Here is a 9,303-nt window from a genome sequence, read left to right as displayed (position 1 = left end):
GGGTTATTGATTGATTGTCCAAGTATTTGTATGGGAGACTGAGTGTGTGTGTGGCTGGCTGGGAGGTGTGTGACTCTGTGCAGATCAATGTGTACTTGTATCAATGATTGTATAAGAAAGTAAGTATGTGTTACTATATGTTTGAAAATGTAAGGTGCTCTATGTTTAACTGTATAGACAAGAAAATGGAAGTGTGATTGATTCTTTACAGGACTGACTAGGTGTGTGAGTAACTCCATGGATGAGTGGCAGAGTGTGAGTGTCTGTATAGGTGTATGAGTGCATATGATAGTGTTGTAAAGATGAGTGATTGTATGTATGAATGATTGTATGGGTGAATGAGTGAATGTGTGTGTAGACGTAGGAATCAGTGAGTACGTATGTAGTAACTAGTATTGGTGTGTCAATGGTTTCAAAAATTATACTCTGTATTTAACACTGGGTGAAACAGAGGTTATATTAAAATGTGAGGAGATGCATTGCATTGTCACATGAATGATATCATCAGTGATGTGGTCATTGATGTCAAATGAGATGTCATCAGTGATGTCATCAGTGATGTCATTTGAGATGTCATCAGTGATGTCATCAGTGATGTCACTGACCATGTCATGAATGATGTAATATGTGACATGATCAGCAGTGGATTGCGGGTGCGCGATATATAGTTAGTGCAACTAACTATATATGGAATTTCAATGGTTTTGTGTGAGTAAAATAAGGTTTTTCAAATGCTAATTCCTAACTATATATGGTCTATAACCTATGGTTTTTTCAGTGAATTTTCAAGGTTTAGTAAATGCTAATTCCTAACTATATATGGTCTATAACCTATGGGTTTTTCAGTGAATTTCAATGGTTTTTTAATACCAAATATCATAAGCTGTCGAATGTCAAGTACGTGGTAAGTGAAAACATTTTCGTGTTTATGCACACTGATCTGCTTTGAATGGTGCCCCCCCCCCCCCTCATTTCTATTAGGAGTACTCTCTCTTTGCAGATAGTGAAAGGTAGTTAACGCAGGCCTTTGCCCCCGTTGTAATCCGTCGTGCCTGCTTCTCTCTCCATTTGATTGATTGTTATCCAAGTATTTACTGTTTTAGAATTAGTTCTCTTTGGTTCATTCTCTATTTACAAACAAACACAGAGTCGCAATACTCTGTTTAGTCTTTGCAGATAACGAAAAATCGTGTAAAAAAAAAGAAAAAGAATCGAGCAAAATCAGTAGGCCACTAATGGGATCTCTTTTTGACCTCGCTAAAATAGAAACATTAGGAACAACCCCTCATGACAAATACAAAACTAGTGAGATGAACTGAACTCCACACAATGATGGCTGCAAAACAGCTCGGCTCCGCCACCCACCCCGCCCAAAATAACGATAAAGAGCGGCTGCCATGATTGGTTGCGGAATGGCCACAACGGAGCTACGAAATGGTGCTGCTCTCATGCTAACCCCAGCTTCGGTCTGAAACATCCAGAAACACTGTAGACTACCAATTCGATCAGTTCCGGTAGCGCCCCAATGTAACCCGGTAGAGAAGAACTAGCCCTCCCCTCTTTGACTGATGGTTCTTGTTGCCTGTCCCTTCTGTTGTCATTTAACAGAACTATTTAGCCTGCTGAAAGGGGTTGTGTTCCGACCGCTGGTTGGTGGAGACATTTTGACTATATTCTGGACCTGCGTTGTCGCGTAATGCGTCATATGACGCGCCGCGTTAGCGCATCCGGAAGTCATCCGGGGCGCGCAGCGCGTAACCCAAGCATAACAAGTCATGTGACTTGTTAATAAAACTTTTCATTGGTTCATTTTACTTTTCTTATTCTAATGATGAAAGGCTTGGTCATATGACCTAAAAATTACGCTTTTAATTACTTCCGAACATTATTTTCTCTTAAATAGATGTTATAATGTTCCAGGCTAATGTACTTTCCCGGAAATTTTACAACTGTCCTGCAAGTAAAATATATTCTTTTTTCGAGAAAAAGAGCGTTTCTTCGTCCCATGACGGAGCCGTTGAGCAAAAGAGGGTCGACCTGCTGTCTTAGTCGCCGATACGCCTGAATATGAGATTCTTATCGATCACTTTATGTTGCAGGAATAGAAAACACAACAGCGCTTGACCATTTATCTTTACTGCGTTCCTTCGTATTATACCTTTTACCCTTCATGTAATTGGTCTGCTTTATTTCACTTGCCTTTTAATGATTCTAAAACAGTGACTATTATTAAAAACTTTACCAATGTATACACTACTACCATGTTTTCTTTTAAAAACCTTTATTGTGAAAATTTCATTATACAAATACGAGCCTATAACCACGTGGGCCTGCCACGGAGCAAACTGTAATCGTATATGATGAATAGACATTTACACTGTAGAGGAACGTAACGGGCGGGCCATTAGGTTGCAAAAACTAAGGTGTCTAACAGTTACGGAATCGGTGGACGTACATTTTATAATTAAAATACGACAGGGCCAGTTACAATAAAATTATCTAGATATACATTTGCGGGCAAGTACCATGGGTGACGTTAATTCGAATTTTCAACAGTACAGTAATCAATAACACATCAGAACTTAATATCAATAGGGATGTCGAAATATTCAATCAATTCTCGTCCCCGCCCGCCATGTGCTTCAAAACTGCATACGTATCTCGTGATTTCAAGGTTCTGCAACCAGTACACAACAAGGAGTTACGAGTCCCATTCATTCCGGCGCCATTTTGGGCGAGGACGGGCAGGTCCAGGATATAGTCAAAATGTCTCTACCAACCATCGACTAGGATGATGTTCATATGCTGTATTTATTAGAGTAACACTCATCTGCCCACATGAAATTAATTTACCACAATCTAAACATGTCATTTTAATCTTTCCAAAGTTCTTCTAAATATTTGGGACCGTTTCCCTTGCCTCTGAAGCTCTCAGTGCCACTTCTTTGATGAATGTACTAGCAGGTCAGGGGTTCTCCTCCAAATCTCTCTTTTATGCAGCACTATAATTAATTGGTGCCACCTCTCCATATGACGATGCATGGTATAGTTACCACAACTATATTTTTTTCGGTTCCTCTGGAGAGTTCATCGTGGCAGATGAAGCGTGTAACATACCGGGCATTTACCTTTTTTTGCATGTACAGGAAAGGAAAAAAAAATCGAGCGTCCGAGTTCTAAGGTGTCCCAGGACAATTTTAGTGGACCAGGCCCAAATCCAAAGAACAGGCCGCCATTTTGAGAGTCCTCTTGCAGCCGCCTGTCGCTGTAGCATCAAGAGCAGCCGAAACTCAGCTGAATGGCAACTGAAACGGTAAATGGGCGCCCCACTACATTTCAGCATTGTAGGATGACCACACCAGTACAGCAACTTGCTAGACATCACCTCGGTGCCATCCGGATCTCGGCGCCCCACTGCAGATGAAGTGCCTCTCAACTATGAAACCACCACGGTGACATCCGGATCTTGGCGCGTTGTGCTGCCTTCGGCCTATTCGCACATCGGTCCGCTACTGACGCCATCTCACAGGCTAATGGGGTGACCCACGCCGAGTTTCAGCATTGTAGGATGACCACACCAACTTGCTAGACATCACCTCGGTGCCATCCGAATCTTGGCATCTCAACGCCTAGTGGTATCTTCCATACAGAAAATATTGTTACGCTGCCTTTGGCCCCATTCGCACATCAGTCCGCAACTTAGACATCACCTCGATGCCATCCGGATCTTGGCATCTCAGCGCCTTGTGGTGTCAGTCAGAAAATATTGTTGCGCTGCCTTTGGCCCCATTCGCACATCAGTCCGCTACTGACACCATCTCACAGGCCAATAGGGCGCCCCACGCCGACTTTTACCATTGTACGATGGCCACACCAGTGGCACAACTTGCTAGACATCACCTCGGTGCCATCCGAATCTTGGCATCTCAACGCCTAGTGGTATCTTCCATACAGAAAATGTTGTTACGCTACCTTTGGCCCCATTCGCACATCGGTCCGCAACTTAGACATCACCTCGGTGCCATCCGGATCTTGGCATCTCAGCGCCTTGTGGTGTCTTCTACTCCGAAAATATAGTAGAAAATATTGTTGCGCTGCCTTTGGCCCCATTCACACATCAGTCCGCTACTGACACAATCTCACAGGCCAACAGGGCGCCCCACGCCGACTTTTACCATTGTACGATGACCACACCAGTGCCACAACTTGCTAGACACCACCTCGGTGCCATCCGGATCTTGGCATCTCAGCGCCTTGTGGTGTCTTCAAATCAGAAAATATTGTTGCGCTGCCTTTGGCCCCATTCGCACATCGGTCCGCTACTGACGCCATCTCACAGGCCAACGGGGCGCCCCACGCCGACTTTCAGCATTGTAGGATGGCCACACCAGTGCGGCAACTTACTAGACACCACCTCGGTGCCATCCGGATCTTGGCGCGTTGTGCTGCCTTCGGCCTATTCGCACATCGGTCCGCTACTGACGCAAACTCACAGGCCAACGGGGCGCCCCACGCCGACTTTCAGCATTGTTGGATGGCCACACCAGTGCGGCAACTTACTAGACACCACCTCGGTGCCATCCGGATCTTGGCGCGTTGAGCTGCCTTCGGCCTATTCGCACATCGGTCCGCTACTGACGCCATCTCACAGGCCAACGGGGCGCCCCACGCCGACTTTCAGCATTGTAGGATGGCCACACCAGTGCGGCAACTTACTAGACACCACCTCGGTGCCATCCGGATCTTGGCGCGTTGTGCTGCCTTCGGCCTATTCGCACATCGGTCCGCTACTGACGCAAACTCACAGGCCAACGGGGCGCCCCACGCCGACTTTCAGCATTGTTGGATGGCCACACCAGTGCGGCAACTTACTAGACACCACCTCGGTGCCATCCGGATCTTGGCGCTTTGTGCTGCCTTCGGCCTATTCGCACATCGGTCCGCTACTGACGCAAACTCACAGGCCAACGGGGCGCCCCACGCCGACTTTCAGCATTGTTAGATAGCCACACCAGTGCGGCAACTTACTAGACACCACCTCGGTGCCATCCGGATCTTGGCGCGTTGTGCTGCCTTCGGCCTATTCGCACATCGGTCCGCTACTGACGCAAACTCACAGGCCAACGGGGCGCCCCACGCCGACTTTCAGCATTGTAGGATGGCCACACCAGTGCTGCAACTTGCTGGACACCACCTCGGTGCCATCCGGATCTTGGCGCGTTGTGTTGCCTTCGGCCTATTCGCACATCGGTCCGCTACTGACGCCGCCTCACGTGCCAATGTATTTTCTCCGCATTTTACACCCTATGCCGCATAACAGGTCATGTGACTTGTTTATAAAACTTTTCATTGGTTCATTTTACTTTTGGTTTCCTAATGATGGAAGGCTTGATCATGTGACCTAAAAACAACACTTTTCATAGGATGAAAACTTTTTTTTTCCCCAAACGATGAAAGCCCCACCTTGTTTCTGGATGTTTCAGACTGAAGCTGGCGTCAGCATGAAAGCACCACCATCTCGTAGCTCAGTCGTGGTCATTCCGCGAGCAATCATGGCAGCCGCTCCCCACCAGAAGCCTGCAGGAGTCGGAGCCCCCAAAACTTTTGATGAATTCTCAAGGCGGAGGGGACGCTTTCGAGAATGGGGTCCAAGACCTAGCAGACAAGCGTCCGATTTCCAAGGTGTCCCAGGGCCATTTCAGTGGACCAGGCCCAAAAAGGAAACAGCCTGCCGCCATTTTGAGAGTCCTGTGACAGCCGCCTATCGCTGCACCGCAAGAGTGGGCGCAACTCAGCTGAATTGCGGCTTTTGACACAGTGGACCAAAAACGGACGGAATGGCAACTGAAACGGTAAAGGCGCACCCCACTACAACAGATGACACTCCACCTGGAGAGGCCCGTTCACGCCGCCTCCCCCGGGGCGCTCCACGCCGTTATTTGGAGCAGCATTGTAGGATACCAAAACCAGTGCGGCAACTTACTGGACATCACCTTGGTGCCATCGTTCTGCTGCCTTGGAACTATTCGCGCAACAGTTTGCTACTGATGACCCACCCCCCGCGACGCCCCATGCCGTTATTTGCTGGGTGGCAACTTACTAGACATCACTTTCGTGTCATCTAGATTTCGGCGCGTTCTGCTGCCTTGGAACTATTCGCACAACAGTTTGCTACTGATGACCCACCCCCCGCGACGCCCCACGCCGGAAATCTGGACGTTGTGCTGCGTTGGGACTATTCGCACAGCCGACCGCTACTTCGTTGTTTTTCCCTAAAAATGTTTATATGTTATTACTATTTTTGTTTTCTTGTATATATTTATAAAGCCCTCTCCACCCTGCCCCTCCCCCCTCCCCGCCTCCCTGCCCCACCGTAACTCCCTCCACGGCCCGCGGCTGCTTATAAGTGTTGCTAACTCTTATTCATTTACAGCATGTTAACATACTGTCACCATTCGCTTTTTATGTACTAGTAACTATGCTGGTAATTTTGCTACTGATAATATGTGTACTTGTATTATCTAAGATACTACGCCTGAGAAGACGGCATTAGTAAATAAACATTTCAAATACACGTGTGTTCTTCTTAACTCCATGTTCTGGTTTCTAAGAAATATATAACGACCGACTGTTCATGAGTTCCACGTATCCTGAGGTACTATAATTTCATATTCTGGATTGTCTAAACATTGAGAGTTTGTTATATCCAATGTGACACTGTACCTAGCTTGCTAAGGGGTTTTTGATTACTAAGGTGAGTTTTGGGGCACCCTAATTCGCCGAGGTTCCAATCCTCTGTCCACAGTTCTGTGTGAGAACAGAAACCCTGCGACAGGGGCACCCCCGACCCTTGCTGGAGCTTCATCACACTTGCGATACAACTCCAGCAATGCGCCACCTTTACGGCACAGATACATCACGCATCTGTGATGTTTTTGCCCCATGATGCGCCGCATTGTAAATGCAGCACACCATAGGTGACGGAACAGCGGCACAGAATGACTAACACATCCCTGGTGATGCGCCAGTCATCATAAATCTATCCCTATGCTTCTTATCTTGTTAGAGATGAACCGCCATATGTATCATCAAAGTTTTTTGCATTTCCTAAATAGCGAACTTTAAGGAATAAATAGCGATTCTTTACCATTCCTAGTTTGCGATGAGCTATTTGCTAATTACAAATTACCCATTCATTTCCTTCATTTCCATAGGGCGGTTGGACTCACTTTTAGCTCGAACGGCTGAATGGATTTCCACGAAACTTGGCAAAATTGTAGGGACTGGTAGCCCGATGTGCCTTTGCTATGTCTCAAGATATATGCTCCAGTGGTTTTTACGAAAATTAACTTCGAAAAATATATATTGGGCTACATTGGCCTATATATATGTTGGAGCCCAAATGTAGCCCAATGTAGCCCAATGAAGCCCAATGAAGCCCAATGTAGCCCAATGTAGCCCAAAGATGGCCGCCAGAGACAAAAAAAACAAATGTAGCCCAAATATCAGCCAGATGTAGCCCAACTATAGCCCAGTGACAGAATGACCAATCAGCTTCGCAAACCTCCGTTACGCGAAGCGGAGCGCTGTTACAGATATATATCTTTTTTTGAACGTTAATTTCTCAAAATCCACTGGAGCACATATATTGAGACCTAGCAAAGGCACATCGGGCTACCAGTCCCTAATATTTTGCCAAGTTTCGTGCAAATCCATTCAGCCGTTCGATTATTAATATTATTATTTTTTTTTGCCCCACGGGGCCCTTTTAAAACCTCCACATCAAACCTAGGGGGTCAGCGAGGATCTACTATTCCCCCTTATGGTCATTTGCCCCTTCGCTTTGGCCTCCTCTTGTCTCTCGATCCTACCGAGAGACAAGATGGCGGCCGCTACGGACTGTTTGGAATGTTTACAGACGCCGGAGAACCAATCAGCTTCGCTTCACAAAGCTCCGTTGCGCGAAAAGTACGCGTACTGGAGCGCTGCCCGGTCCGCTGTTACAGATATATATCTTTTTTTAAACGTTAATTTCTCAAAATCCACTGGAGCACATATATTGAGACCTACAAAAGGCACATCGGGCTACCAGTCCCTACAATTTTGCCAAGTTTCGTGCAAATCCATTGGCTGAAATTTTCAGGAAAATGGCACATTTTGTTTCTGGGCAGCCCTTGAAAATTTGGGGGGGGGTTTGTCAAGGGGGGGCCGAGAAAAAAGGGGGGTCCCAAAACGTGTTTTTAACATTGAGTTTTCCATAGGGCGGTTGGCCTCACTTTTAGCCCGAACGGCTGAATGGATTTGCACGAAACTTGGCAAAATTGTAGGGACTGTTAGCCCGATGTGCCTTTGCTAGGTCTCAATATATGTGCTCCAGTGGATTTTGAGAAATTAACGTTCAAAAAAAGATATATATTTGTAAGCGCTCTCCGGGCAGCGCCCCGGTTCGCGTACTTGACGCGTAACGGAACTTCGTGAAGCGAAGCTGATTGGCTCTTCGGTGTCTGTCAACATTCTAAACAGTCCGGAGCGGCCGCCATCTTGTCTCTCGGTAGGATCGAGAGACAAGAGGAGGCCAAAACAAAGGCGAAAATGACCATAAAGGGGCATAGTAGATCCTCCCTGACCCCCTAGGTTTGATGTGGAGGCTTTAAAAGGGCCCCGCGGGGCAACAAAAAAAATAAAATGTTTTTGTTTTTTTTGCGTGGATAGCGCCCGGTTCGCGAACCGGGAAGCGGCCCGGGGAGCGTACTATGAGGAAAAAAGAATGATAGACTTTTCAAATACTGTATGTTAATTGATTGTTGGTTTTGTTGATTATTGGTTTTTTTTTTAAGCAATTATTTATTGTGTTTCAAAATTTAATAAAATGTCTAACATTTCACTGTCTGAAATGTCGTTATTTTCATTCAACATAACTTGTAATGTTTGAGTGTGTAAAATGTCCTCATTTTCAAGGAGGACATCTACTGCTTGCACACATTGCAGTAGTTCTTGGTCCCAAGTTTCATCCATAAATTATTTCTTGGTTGGTCTCTTGCAGGACAATTTCAAATGAAACTTTGTGTTCGCCTTCCATTTTGTCTGAAATTTGGATAAAAAATATATTAGTAGAGATAGGGCACTGTTGGGATTAATTTTAGATAGGCAGTTTTTAACAGTGAATTTATCTTTGGGCAGTGTATAGTATCAGAGTGGAAGTAGGAATATAAAAAAGTGTATGTGATTTAACGTAAGTAAATTCATAATTATACAAGAGAAACCTAACTCCATCCATAACTATAACAGAGAAGTCTATCTAAA

Source organism: Lissotriton helveticus, chromosome 6 (genome assembly GCF_964261635.1).
Source record: "Lissotriton helveticus chromosome 6, aLisHel1.1, whole genome shotgun sequence".
In the NCBI taxonomy this organism is placed as follows: Eukaryota; Metazoa; Chordata; class Amphibia; order Caudata; family Salamandridae; genus Lissotriton; species Lissotriton helveticus.
This window is presented reverse-complemented; position numbering follows the sequence as displayed.